The sequence below is a fragment of the Rattus rattus genome, chromosome 15, assembly GCF_011064425.1.
Source record: "Rattus rattus isolate New Zealand chromosome 15, Rrattus_CSIRO_v1, whole genome shotgun sequence".
In the NCBI taxonomy this organism is placed as follows: Eukaryota; Metazoa; Chordata; class Mammalia; order Rodentia; family Muridae; genus Rattus; species Rattus rattus.
The window spans coordinates 68,073,899-68,087,817 of NC_046168.1; the positions used below are offsets into that span (position 1 = coordinate 68,073,899).

General features: G+C 35.1%; 1 protein-coding gene across 1 annotated transcript in view; it reads left to right on the forward strand.

Moving 5' to 3' along the window:
- LOC116884322 (contactin-6) overlaps positions 1-13,919 on the forward strand; it is a 204,385-nt gene that overhangs the window by 78,712 nt on the left and 111,754 nt on the right. The window lies entirely within an intron of this gene.

A 13,919-nucleotide genomic window follows, 5' to 3' on the forward strand; every position in this document is an offset into this window, starting at 1 on the left:
CCCCCATCTCTAGAACATGTCCTAAGTAATATGAGAGTAACTTCTGAATATGAGCAATAAGGGATTATCTTTAATCCAAAGGTTTTTTCTAATGTGATCCTCACTGTGATAAAATATAGATCCATTTACCAGACACTGAAGAATAGCCTTAAAAGTACAGGCTTTTTATGAACTCACTATACTCAGAAGTACATAAAATGTCTCCTGACTCTTAGTTTTTTCCCCTAAATAACATTGCATACATCTGTGAATTAGACTTCTTATAAGATCAATTTCTTTTAAAATGAAACAATTATCGTTCGTTTTATACAATAGGTTTTATCCAACATGTTTTCAAAAACTAGCCAAATTAAATTTATCCATGAATACCTATTTATTGATTAATGATTCTCAGACAATACATAAATAATTTTGTTTGTATGACTCTTCCGACATGATGACTTCTACCATTCTAAACTTTCTAAGAATCATAGAAACACCACTCATGAAAAATGTCAATAATGTCACATGAATTATTTTTAAATGAAAGCCAATGAAATAGAGTTTTAGGAAAGAACATTAATCTGTCACATTTGTCAAAAGGAAATGTTTCTTTTAAAGATCTATTTGCTTTTATATTACATGCATTTGTGTTTTGACTGCATTATGTCTGTGTGAGGGTGTCAGATCCCTTAGAACTGGAGTTACAGACAGTTGTGAGCTGCCATGTGGATATTAGGAATTGAACCCAGTGCTCTTAACTGCTGAGACATTTTTGCAGCACTGGGAATTATTTCTTAATTAAGGAAATTACATCATAGAAGCAAAACTATGAAATTGCTTGAGGCTACTCCTCAACAATCTGATTAAAATAATTTTATTTCTCAGCCCCTATAGCAAAAACTTTATGATATCAAATTATCTGTGTCTCTTCAAGTTGTACCAAATGATAACTTTTATTATATATGTGAAAGTGAAGCTTAGAATAGATAAGTAACTAACCTGCCTTTAAACTCAGGAACATTTAAATAATTAGAAGGTAACTGCTTTTGAAATAATTGAAGACAATTTAAATTCCATTTTTTCAAGAGCTATGTGATCATTAGTAAATATGTTTGTAACTTCTGTGAATCTTCACATTCTCATCCAACAGGAATTGTTAGAATGCTTGCTGAGAATGTTGGCAGGGGAAGTGGGAATGAATAATACATATAAAATATTTAGTTCAGTACCATCATTTAGCCAGTAACTGTTCACTGAATTATTCTAAAGCCTTGGTGTTGTATCCATTCCAATTCTGACAACCAGTATTTCAATGAATGGAGGTGTTCCAACTACAATACTAGTTTCAGTGTCTGCAGTTTATCCTCTCTCACCACCACATTTGGTCTCTCTGTCTTGCTGTCTATCAGACTATAGATAGAAAGAAAGAATGGGAGTCAGTCCTGGAATAAAAGGAGAGGACTGAAGGGAGGAAATGTGTTCCCCAAAAGGCCAGGATTGCTTTTCTTATTTTATGTTTCTCTGTAGTGTTCAAACCAATTTAAAACTTAAAACTGATAGTTGGAAATATTTTATTTCATGTAAAGCATTGTTGTGACCACCCCTCCCTATCTCTTTCCAATTTCCCTAATTCCCCTCCTTGCTATCTCCTTTCCCCACTCCACTCTCCCTCTCCTGATGTCTCTACCTTTCTCCTCCTAACTTCTCTACTTCTCTGCCTTCTCTCTACCTATCTCACACAGACTCTCCTTATCCCCCATCTTTAGTCCTCTCTTTCCATCGCATAAATAAATCAGTGGTAAAGAATAAATTTACCAGTATTTATAGGTAATATTTCATCAATGTAGAATAATACTAAAGGTCTCTGTCTCTTTTCGGACCATTTTCTTAAGAAATTAGGAAGTAAGAGAGTACAATAAGTTATAGGCAAGAACTGTTGCGCTTGCTTCTTTTTTTGGGGGGGGGGGTGCCACTTAAAGTCACCATTTGACAGCATGATTGTGATCCTGTCATACGTTAGTGGTAAAAATTCATGAGTAATTTATGGAAGAAATGAATTAAAAATCCATACAAACCATTCAAATGAACTCTTGGAATATGGGTACCATGGAACAAATTGAAATAAATAATATCTCAGTTTTATTTGCATAATGACTACAGAAAAATATTTAAAAGCTAAAAATCTAAATGAAGTAACATTTATAATCTTAAAATCACCAGAAAACATAAACCTAAAATATTATTCAAAAATAAATTATCAATACTTAATTTAGAAACAGTTGAGTTGAAAAATTATATTTTCATTATAAAAATTAAGCATAGGTTTCTAGAAAGAAAATGATGCTGATTGAGAAATTAGGCTAATTGTTAATCATATCCAAAATTCTACTTTCACATGAAAAATATTCAATGAGAACTGAAAAGATGGGGAAGATTCCTTAAGTATACTTCATAGAACTTCGCATGATGGAACTAATTTTATAAAGTACACTTTCGCAAATTTTATGTGACACGATTTAACAATATTGCCATTTTGATTATTAAACTGCCATTCAAATACAATAGAATTGGAACCACAAGGTCAAAACATCCTGGGTTGATGGAGAATTTAAAGTGCCCTGCATGATAAATGTATACTATATAGTTTTGCAACATAGAATTGTTTGTCATACTTTAGAAAACATTCAAATCTAAGTTACCCACACAGGTTTTCATATATGCTTGCCAATTGTTTTCAGAAAATAAATATTTGGTCGTTCTTCTTCTTGAGCTTCATGTGGTCTGTGGATTGTGTCTTTGGTGATCCAATATTTTGGGCAAATACCACTTATCAGTGAGTGCATACCATGTGTGGGTTTTGTGATTGGGTTACCTAATTCAGAATGATACTTTCTAGTTCCATCCATTTTCCTGTGAATTACATGAAGTTGGTTTTTTATAGCTGAGAAGTACTCCATTGTGTAAATGTGCTGTATTATCTTTATCCATTCCTCTGTTAAGGGACATCTGGATTTTTATCTTAGAGCATAAGCCATTGGAGTTTTGTTCAGGAAATTTTCCCCAGTGCCCAGTTATTTGAGACTTTTCCCCACTTTTTCTTCTATTAGTTTGATTGTATCTGTTTTGATGTGGAGGTCCTTGATTCACTTGGACTTAATCTTTGTACAGGGTGATAAGAATGGATCGATTTGCATTCTTCTACATGCTGACCACCAGTTGAACCATTTGTAGAAAATGCTCTCTTTTAAATACTGGATGATTTTAGCTCCTTTGTTAAAGATCAAGTGACCATAGGTGTGCTGGTTCATTTCTGGGTCTTCAATTCTCTTCCATTGATCTACCTCCCACGTTCTTAGAAGGGGGAACAATTATATTCATAGGAGGCAATATGGAGACAAAGTTTGGACCAGAGACTGAAGGAAAGTCCATTCAGAGACTGCCCTACATGGGGATCCAGCCCATATATATATATACATATAGTCACCAAACACAGACAATGTTGCTGATGCCAAGAAGTGAATGCTGACAGGAGCCTGGTACAGATATCTCCTGAGAGGCTGGGCCAGAACTTGACAAATACAGTGGTGGATGCTCACAGCCAACCAAGGAACTGAGAATGGGGTCCCCAATAGAGGAGTTAGAGAATGGACTGAAGGAGCTGAAGCAGTTCGCAACTGCAAGAGAACGATACCAAACAACCAGAGATCCCAGGGAATAAACCACCATCCAAAGAGTACACATAGACAGATGCATGGTTCCAGTTACGTATATAGCAGAGTATGGCCTTGTTGGGCATCAGTGGGAGAAGAAGCCCTTGCTTCTGCCTAGGCTCGATGCCCCAGTGTAGGGAATATCAGGAAAGGGGCGGGTGGGTGGGGAACATCCTCATTGAATCAGTGGAAGAGAAGATGGGATATGGGGTTTATTGATGGAAAACCAGGAAAGGGGATAACATTTTATATGTAAATATAAAAATATCCAATAAAAAGAAAAGTGATATTTATAAAAATAAAAAACATTTATCAAATAACATGTTAACTTTAAAATATATAGAAATAAATTTAAAAAATAGTGTACTTGTTCAAAGAAAGATAATTTGTTACAATATTTAAATATATACATTTCTCTGTTGTATAATTAATAATCTGGAGATAAAACCAACTTTCTTAGCATTTAAATCAGATTGTATAACTATAGGTTTCCTGTCATATAAAAAATAAACTCACTATAAACTATGCCTTATAAGTAATCCATAATGCAATGAGAAAAGATTCTTCTCTCAGAGAGGAATTAATTCAGTTGTTTATTACTGAATTTGCTGAACCAGTACTTACCTCTATATATTCGAGAAGATGCATGATTGTCCATATATATATATATATATGTGTGTGTGTGTGTGTGTGTGTGAGAGAGAGAGAGGGCAGAAATAGAGATACAGAGAGAAGCAACAGCTGGATAGGATGCAAAAGTGCAAACAAGCAAATAAAAGAGAAAAAAATCATTTTTATTATTAGCTCTTATTCTTAGCAAATAAATATTCTATATTGTAGAAAGAGATAATTTCTGAAGGAGTTGTGTGTGTGTGTGTGTGTGTGTGTGCACATGCTTGTGTGCAGACATGTGGGAAGTGTTTTAGACTGCCTCATGTTCACTTATACATTTATGACATCTTACTCTCCTCCTGGAATTATTGTTCTCTTCCTTTGTCTTGCTTGGTGTTCTGTCAGATATATTTGATATATCCCCTGAAAGGAACTATGTGAGGAGTGATTTTTTCGAGTGCGAATTTTACCTTTGTTTTATGATGAATTGGGCCTGCTCATCATCATTCACTGCACCTTTGCTGCCAGCACCTAAACTTGTCTCTACTGTGCCTGTCTCTGTCTCCTTTACTGTTTTTAAGTATCCTAGAGACCTCATTTGGTAATTGTGCTAGCTGAGATCTTGATGACAACCTCCTTGTTCATATGGAATTCAGTCTTTGTTTACTAATTCTAGAACATGGTTAATTTTATGTCTGTTGGTATGAACTCGACTTTTTCCTACTCATAATTTTTAACTGTTTTAACTTACTGGAAAAGTAATTATTTTGGTTGTATACTAAATACCGTAAATACCATGTTGAAGTGTATAAGATTCCAATGTATTTATATAAATATCCATCTTTACTCTTTATATAGTTCATTTCCTTGGATCTGCTTTTGTTCCTTTTTTTTTTTTTTTTTTTTTAGCTGGGGACCTAACCCAGGGCCTTTGTGCTTCCTAGGCAAAACGCTCTACCACTGAGCTAAATCCCCAACCCCCTGCTTTTGTTTCTTTATGTCACACATACTATTTCAAATAAAATGCAAAGTCAGGGGAGAGTGACCATAAACAGTAGGCATAACCAAAGCAGACTTGGATTGTAGAGCTATGGAAGCAATAAACCTTATTATAGAGAACTTGAGGGAAGTGACAATATAAGGCAGGAAGAATTTCCAACCCTACCTAAGTAGGGCTGGCAGCAAAGTTGAGAAAGAAAACTTGTGGAATATCACATGTTCACAAACTATAAACTGTAATTCTGAAAAAAAAAAAACAAAACACAGGTTAAATAGATCTGCATCCTATACAGGAAGTAGACAGAGGTCTATCTAAAATCATTATCCCAATGCTGATGATAAAGAATCTCAAAAAATATTTTACAAATCAAATATTAATGGCCAGGAAAGGTAGAAATGAGAATTTTATTTTTTGAAAACCCAAATCCTTCTCCTTTTACACTGGTCAAACAAGTAGCCACTGTAGAATCATTTTTAGGTCCAACAAATCCAATTTCACTTGGAATTAGATTCATTGACAAGTTTTACTTGAGTGGAAAGCGCAAACTTGCTTCAGATAAATGTATTTATGGAACCTTCAATCCAAAATCTGGCAAGAGGAAAGAAACCAGCTGTGAGCGAAGCTGAGTTAGGATGCTAAGAGAGGTCTGTATGTCCAAAACACAGAATGGTTCAGATCGTATCCTCCACCAAACGAAGGAAGACTCACTTGTTCCTTAGACTTGTAATCGCAGAGTCAAAGACAGAGGGTGGAAAGCCAAGGCTGCTTGGAAATGTTCTATGCCACATTTGCATAGAAGGAATCTTGACAGAAGGAGTCTTGCACAGAAAGAATGCCTTTTGTATTAGAGGATATGTCTTAGGGTTCTTGGGTTCAAGGTGTCAGGAAAAGTTTTAGGACTGTCCATGTGTTCCTTGTTTTGGCACACCATTATGCACAGAGAGAGGGGAGAGAGAGAGAGGGGAGGAGAGAGAGAGAGAGAAAGAGAGAAAAGAGAGAGAGGAGAGGAAGAAAAAAGAAGAAAAAAGCAAAACAAAAAGCAAAACAAAAAAAAAAAAAAACCAAACAAAACAAAACCAAACATCATTGATGAGCCATCAGCCTACCACACTGTTAGGTAATCCAGTACCTAGTTCAATCTGAAAACAGCCACTTCTGGTCACTAACAGGTTTTAACTTCAGAGAAATTCTCTACACCAAGTAAACAGCAGAAAACATGCATGAAGATTTAATGTTTTTATTTCTCCTCAGAAAGAAGAAATAATGATCACTTTAAAAATTGTCTTTATTTTCTCTACATTTACTTAATTGTGGCTTAAAGTCATAATTTTTCATGTTTTTAAATAAATATAGTTTCTATGGCTAGAGAGGTGGTTTATTGGCCAAGAGAATTTGTGGCTTTTCAAGAAGACCACAGTCCAGTTCTCAATACCTATGTTAGGCAGATCACAATAGACGGTAATTTTTCTGGCACTCATGTGCACCTGTACATACAAGGAATCTGCTCACACAGATACATCACTTATTGCCAATTAATTCTTAACCCAAATAGTTTTCTTCAGAGAAAATCATACCAACTGATTCTCTAATACAAAAGTGGACAGTCACTCTTGAAAAAATATACATTAAAATAACATCATGTAGACTGGTAAATTAATATTTAGAAATAGACACAGCCAGAATACAGCAAATACATAGGCAAATGCCAGCAGCAAACCACTGAACTGAGAATGGGACCCCCATTGAAGGAATCTTAGAAAGGACTGAAAGAGCTTGAAGGGGCTTGAGACCTCATATGAACAACAATGCCAAGCAACCAGAGCTTCCAGGACTAAGCCACTACCTAAAAACTATGCATGGGGTTGGAGATTTGGCTCAGTGGTAGAGTGCTTGCCTAGGAAGCGCAAGGTCCTGGGTTCGGTCCCCAGCACCGGAAAAAAAGAAAAAACTATACATGGATTGACCCTGGGCTCCAACCTCATAGGTAGCAATGAATAGCCTAGTAAAATCACCAGTGGAAGGGGAAGCCCTTGGTCCTGCCAAGACTGAACCCCCAGTGAACGTGATTGTTGGGAGGAGGGTGGTAATGGGGGGAAGATGGAGAGGGGAACACCCATATAGAAGGGGAGGGGAGGAGTTAGGGGGATGTTGGCCCGGAAACCGGGAACGGGAATAACAATCAAAATGTAAATAAGAAATACTCAAGTTAATAAAGATGGAAAAAAATAAATGTATGTAAATTAGAACAGAAAAAAAGAAATATGAATATATATGCAAATATATAATAAAAATTAATGAAGAAGATACCATGAATTTGAAATAGGACAAGAAAAGGTATAAGGCTCTACTGGAGAATTTAAGGGATAAAAAGGAATATAGAAATGTTGCAGTTAACATTCAAAACCAGTAATAAAAAACAAAGTTTATCACACACTAAGTAGTATATTATATGACTTGTATATGAATTATCTCTGTGTAAACAATCACTGAAAGTATGGTCAAAGTCTGGAGTTGAGTCAATAAAATCATTTATCAAGTCAAAAACAAACACAACTCATTCTTTTCTCTTTGTCTCTCTCCATAACTCTTTCCTTTTCTTATTTATTTTTTATTAATGTCAACTTTCATAATTTTCAGCTTCTTCAACTTCAGCATCTCACTATCTTCAACTAAGTATCTTAGTCACTTTATTGTTTTTAGTCTTATTAACGATTGAGTTGCTGTTTCCTACTTTTCACATTAAAATATTTGGCAGAATTTTGTTATTGTTTATTACTAATCTCTCTTGTGAGTGATTAAATGCAAGACCATCTAATAAGAAAATTCCCATAAAATTTAAAGAAACGTCAACTCTACATAAATTACAACGATGAAATACGAAACAGAAAGGTACTTTACCCCCTTTAAAACTCAGAACTCCTTAATGGCCATGTCAAAACTTAAGAAAATGGTTGAAATCCCAGGTAAAATGTTCAGAACATGTAGTTTTGAAATGAGAAATGAAGGCTTCTAAGGAGAGAAATAATTCAGCATCATGAGTAAGTAACTCAGCAAGAATAGTGAAATTAAGAAAAATTTAAAACTGAATAAATGGAATAAAACCATTATGGAAGCTTCATAAATTGGTTAGAAGAAGCAGATGAAGTGTCTCGGAGACTTCTGTAAAGAACAAATAATGATCACATTCAAATAATAAAAAGAAAAACAGGAAGTATACCAGTTTGTAAGGATTCTGTGATATAATGCTACTGTGGAAAATAATTCATGGGGTACAGAAAGAAGCTTATCTACAAACTAATACAAATGAAACCCTGAACCTGTATTAAAAAAATCTTTGAAATCTTCAGCGAAATATGGGCGTTCATGCAAAAACCATGGCTCAGTTGTCACTGCTCTTATAGAGTCATTTTCTTGCACATGGATCAATTGACTCATAGCTCCTTGTATGATCATATCTAGGAAATATGACACTCTCTGAGCTCCATGGGCATCTGCATACATGTGGTGAACATCTATTCATAGAGCCACACATATGCCCATGAAAAATACCCTTTAAAAAAAGTAGAAATGACAAAGCAAAAGAGCCCCCATCTCCTAGAGTTAATATACTTAGTACAGTCAGAGTGTATTTGAAAGTTATAAGGGAAAAATGGCAACTGGTAGCAAAGAGAAAAATATTAGATGAGTCTATCAGTAGACACACTAAAAAACCAAACCAAACCAAAAGAAAATATAAAAAGATTGAAATAACGTAATTAACAAATTTCAACTGTGATTATATTATCAAGTTATCTTTTAAATTTTATATGAGACTTGATTCAGAAAACCAGAGCTGTCCAAGTCCTTAGTAGTTTAGTCTCTCTATCTTGGAAGTTTTTTGATGCTATTTCCTAAACTTATAAATTGAAGTTTTTCTTCATAATTCACTTAAATTTTTGTTTCTAACATGGAGGAAAGTCAAGTCTTAATTGTCATTTCATGGCTAGGAAGTAGATAGTTCTTGTTGATAATTTTAAAAGTAAATACAGACCAGTTTAAAGACATATTCGCTGATTGTCTGGCATTTACAATTTGCCTCAGCAATTTTGACTTCAACACTCATTTTCATAACCTTTTTCATGTGTAGGCATATCCTCTGTATCAATTGCCTTCTTCCATAAATCTTTTATTAAGCCACAAATTGTGTGTGTGTGTGTGTGTGTGTGTGTGTGTGTGTGTGTGTGTGTGTGTGTGTGTGTTCAGGGCTAGATAAGGTTCACTGTAACCAAGCTAGCCTTTGTGCCTTCATCTTGCACGCACTGGTTCTACAGGTGCGGGCCACCATGGCCAATGTTTGTAGTTCTGATGATCAAGCTCAGGACTTTTTGAGTGTTTTGTCATCACTCTTCCAACTAAGGGCCATCACTCCCAGCCATTTAAAGCAAATTATCAATAAATATCTTGAGGGATGCAAAGATGAAATTATTCATTATCTATAGTGTGTGTTATTACTAAGAACTCCAGCAATAAGCATTTTACATTACATGGTAAAACAGCAATCGCCCAAGGACAGACCCTTTCAAAAAACAAACTACACTTTTCATAAGAATAAATAGTATTTTCAAAATAATCACTCACAGGCTAGGGAGATTAGACCACACCCATCTGCTTTCAAAAACAAAAAATCACTCTAGAGATGATTGGAAAGCATTCTGAAAACATAATTCAAGTCATTTTATCCAACATAGAATGCTGTTGCAGTCAAGTAGCTATGATGCACATACACACATGTCTACAGAAGGCTAGCTGAGACATTCAATTACAAATCTCATCACCTCAAACCTCAAAATGAAATATCTTATACTTAGGACAATATCTGTCTAAACGGTAATTGCTATGACTTGGGGACATGTAAGTTACTTTCTGTGTTGGGATTTCAAAGGGAACATGATCTCGGCTTTCGGCTTTCAGCTTCATCCCATTTGTTTAACATGACAGACTCCTAATTGCTTAAGCGATAAATGAAGTGTATCATGAAATATCCTGAAAAACTTCCATTGCATAGGTGCATTGCAAATACAGTGTATGACCAATGAGTCTTTGCAGCTCTTGGAAGAAACATTTTCTCTTAGTGGAGGTAATAAATTGATGTGCAATACAACTCTTCTTTGATAAACAACAACAAAAAAACTTATTTGTCTGTATTTTTAAAGTTAATTTAGTAACTTTATCTTTAATGCCCTGTGAAATAAATAAAATTATTAGTAATATTAAATGTTTCTATGCATTCTGAAACCTTCAAAGAAGAATTGCCCTTATTCATAAGTGTCTGTTACTTAATTTTTTCTATTTTATGACAAAACTTATTACCAATCTCAGCTATTAATATCACACAATAAATCTGAATTTTAAACACAAGGATGTTTGGTTTTGAAGAATTTCCAGATTGGAGAAGAGATGTTTCATGATTGTTGGCTCTCTTTCATTTCACATTATTTTGTCTTAGGACATTTAGGTCAGTCTGATGACAACATTTCTATTATCTCTGCATCAATATATTGAGCTAGCTATCAGATCTTTATACATATCTCCATTCTTCCATGTATAATCTACCTACCCCCTATTTATCAATAGTTTGTCATCTGTCTGTCTGAGTACCTGTCTATCTATCTAACTAATGAGGCAAGGTTTTGTTCTTTTTCCCAAGCTGGCCTTGAACCTGAGATCCAGCGTCTACCTCAATAACTTTGAGATTAGAGGCATAGATCACCACATCCTGTTTGATCATAGAATGAAGTAAATTTAGAGACTATGAACTTTCATAGGTTCCTCACCATTGTCTTTTCTTTCTTATTTGACCAGCTATCTTTATAATTTCTAATGTTGACTTCTTACCCTTTGCCCTCTCATGGAGTTAAATTAGTAGATAACAGAATATATTCATAGTCATGGTTTGTACCATTTTGATCACAAAGTACACTTAAATCCTAATCATAAGTCCTTGCCCTTTGTTTTGAATTACAGGGTAACATTGTGTTGACAGTAAAAATTATGAACTCTACAGAATACTCATTACTGCTGACCAGGTACACAAACATGAGGATGGAAAAATCTTCAAGGCTTTCATTGAGAATGACAACACCAACTCCCCACAAATACATACATATAAAACTACTTAGTTATCAATAGTGCAGAAAACATTATTTTCTAGTGCTGGGTTCAAATCCAGAGCCTTGAGGATAAGTGCTCTGGTAGTGAGTTACAATAATAGCTTATGAAATGGGAGATTTACTGAAGTTTTTTTTTTTTTTCTGATACTGGAAGAGAACATGGTTTCCTGAGAAGAATGGATTTAGAACTAAGTGATATCTGCTTTTATCTACAACTATCCAAGCTATAGGTTGGCTAAAGTGGTCAATTTTCTTCCAGTGAAGAAAGTAGACTCATTAATTGACAGATATAGCAAAATTGTTATAAGATCAGAGGTTCTATTAATTTACCTGCGGAATTTACTAGCCCACAGTAGAAATAATAAGTAAAGATGTTTGTTTGTTTGTTTGTTTGTTTGTTTTTCTATTCTATGTTCATTTGTTTTAAAGCCTCGGGATTACAAAGCTAGTTCGACTGAGGAGAGAATTCAAGCATTCATTAGGAAAAAGAAATGGGCTGCATTGAGCTTCACTATTAACACAGCTTCTTAGAATGACCGGTGAATTATGAATTCATCACTTGAAATATTCGTGTGGAATCTTCCTAAACAGAGATTGCTATCTCATCTTTCACTCATTTGATAAATTGGACACTGATTCTGTTTAGCACAGCAATCATGTGTCAGTGAATATCTCATTAAAATTCCTTTATTAGTCAGTGGGTCAGTCAAGAGGATATGCTGTGTACCATATATGTATGTGGTGGCTGCAACGCCCACAAGAGGATTTTGCTTAACCTGGGACTGGAGCTATACATGGTTATAACCCGTGATGTGAGTGCTGAAAATTGAACCCGGAACCTGTGCCCGAGCAGCAAGCACATGTAAAAGCTTAGGCATATTTCCTAGCCCATGAAAAACCAAATTTTAATAAATGGTATTAGAATACAAAAATGGACCATTCATTGCAGAGTAATTTCATATAAATTTCCAGAACCCTACTTCCCATTTATTATTTACATTATTGTGGGAGTAATTGTGACAAATATGTAACCAATATTAATGTGTTGCTATTAACTAAAGTGCATGTCTATCAGCTTGTCTTGGTCTTTTACTTCATGTTCTTATGAATCGTTAGCACATTTCATAGTTCCTTGGCTAAAGCATCAGCTAAGACTCCTCCTTGTTTTGGGGGATCTTGCCTGTTTAAGGAGTGATGGTTAGTTTTATTATGGGCTACCTATCCCTTGGAAGAGCATGCTGATTAGACTATGTTTACAACTTTTGAGGAGGAAGAACAAGGAGGAAAGATGCCTGTTTCATTAAATAATGCCATGGTCATGTTTGTAGCATGATGATTTATGAATGCCGAAGCTGGCCTTCATTACCAACTGAAGTCATTCATTTTTATGAGGTTTCTCTACTGTAAAATGACATTTTTTCGTCTCATCATACTGCTTCTTTCGGGAAGGTTAATTGTGCAGTCTACAGCTCATGAATGTGAAGGTTTGTTTCACCTTTGTGTAGCATATTAAATCTATATAATTCATTTATAATTCAGTCTGAAAGATTTGACACTATTCCATTTATTAATTCTCAGTAACTTAGACATACCTGTATAAACATATAAACGATTTTTCCGACATGGGGTTGTAATTTTCTACTTTGGTTTATAAATACTACTCTACTCAAGTTGTTTCAGTTTTCAGGATTGGGACCTCCTTTGCTGGCTGCTATTCCTCCAAAGCTCTTCTTCTTATTTTTAATTGTGTGTATGCATGCATGTTTGTGTGGGAGTGTGTGCACCTGTGCTAACTTCTGTAACTTCTGCAGGTGACTAAAAAGGTATGAGAATGTCAGATACACTGGGGCTTGTGTGACCAGATGTAACATGGGTGTGGAAAGTCAGCTCAGGCCCTCTGGAACAGCAGGAAAAACTCAACTGCTGAGTCACACCTCAATCCCCATCTTGTTGAGTGTCTTTAGCACTTCCTGATTTTGTGGTATCACAAGATATTTCTGCCTCAACTTCTGTATTTTTTGCCCGAGTCTTCAACCTAATCATCTGAAAAATTTATGATCTCTTAGGTTGGAAATGATACTAAAATCCAATATCTGTTCCTTTCATATAACAGAGTATAAGAGATCTATATTAGCATATTTCTTTACTGGGAGTTTACCAAGGATCTGCTCTGGAAGGCAACTGAGGGTGTAGAGCACCAGTGGGGGCAAAAGTTGGTTTTGTGAATGTAAGGTTTCTTAGTATTAATACTTATTCTCCTTGAGTTTTCCTTATTCTGTAACTAGAAACCTATGGCTTCAGGCAAATTATCACCTTATGGGATTATGTAAAGGACTTATTGCTAACACTCCCTTTTCCAACCAGATAGCCAGAAGCCTCTCATTGTCTTGGCTGGTTAAATTTTTGTGAACTAGAGAATTAAAATGCTTTACATAGGTAAATACACACACACACACACACACACAC